Raw genomic sequence first — 552 nt, 5'->3', positions numbered from 1 at the left:
GATCCAGAGTCACAGAGGGTGAGGCAATGGGAGGAAGAAAGGGCAAAATCAGTGTTTATCCATGGGCTTCAGGAGAGAGAGGAAAGGACACACACTGAAAGGCAGCAGGAAGAAAGAAAGGAGATTGAGAAAATCATCACGGAAATAGGTGAAGAGATGGACGAGATTGTAAATTTTCAGAGAATAGGGGGGTACTCGAAGGGGAGAAACCGACCAATCAAGCTGATTCTCAGGACGGAAACAGTGCGGAACAGGATCCTCCAAGAGAAACCACGATTGAAATACTCGGAAGAGTATAAGAGGGTGTTCCTAGACAGAGACAGAACAAAATCAGAACGACAGCAGCTGAGGGAGAGGACAAAAAAGCGAAAGGAGCTAGGAAAAGAGACAAGGAGGGAACCAGCAGAGGTCAGTCAGAGCAGAACAGAACAGCAAGGGCAAGCACACACACAACTATTCTCAGAACCATACAACCTATCACACCATCCCAACACACACTACAATCCATACCCACAGCCTCCACCCACCACCGAGCTATAGAATCCCACAGTA

This window comes from Cherax quadricarinatus, chromosome 20, assembly GCF_038502225.1.
Source record: "Cherax quadricarinatus isolate ZL_2023a chromosome 20, ASM3850222v1, whole genome shotgun sequence".
In the NCBI taxonomy this organism is placed as follows: Eukaryota; Metazoa; Arthropoda; class Malacostraca; order Decapoda; family Parastacidae; genus Cherax; species Cherax quadricarinatus.
Note: the sequence above shows the minus strand (reverse complement) of the source record.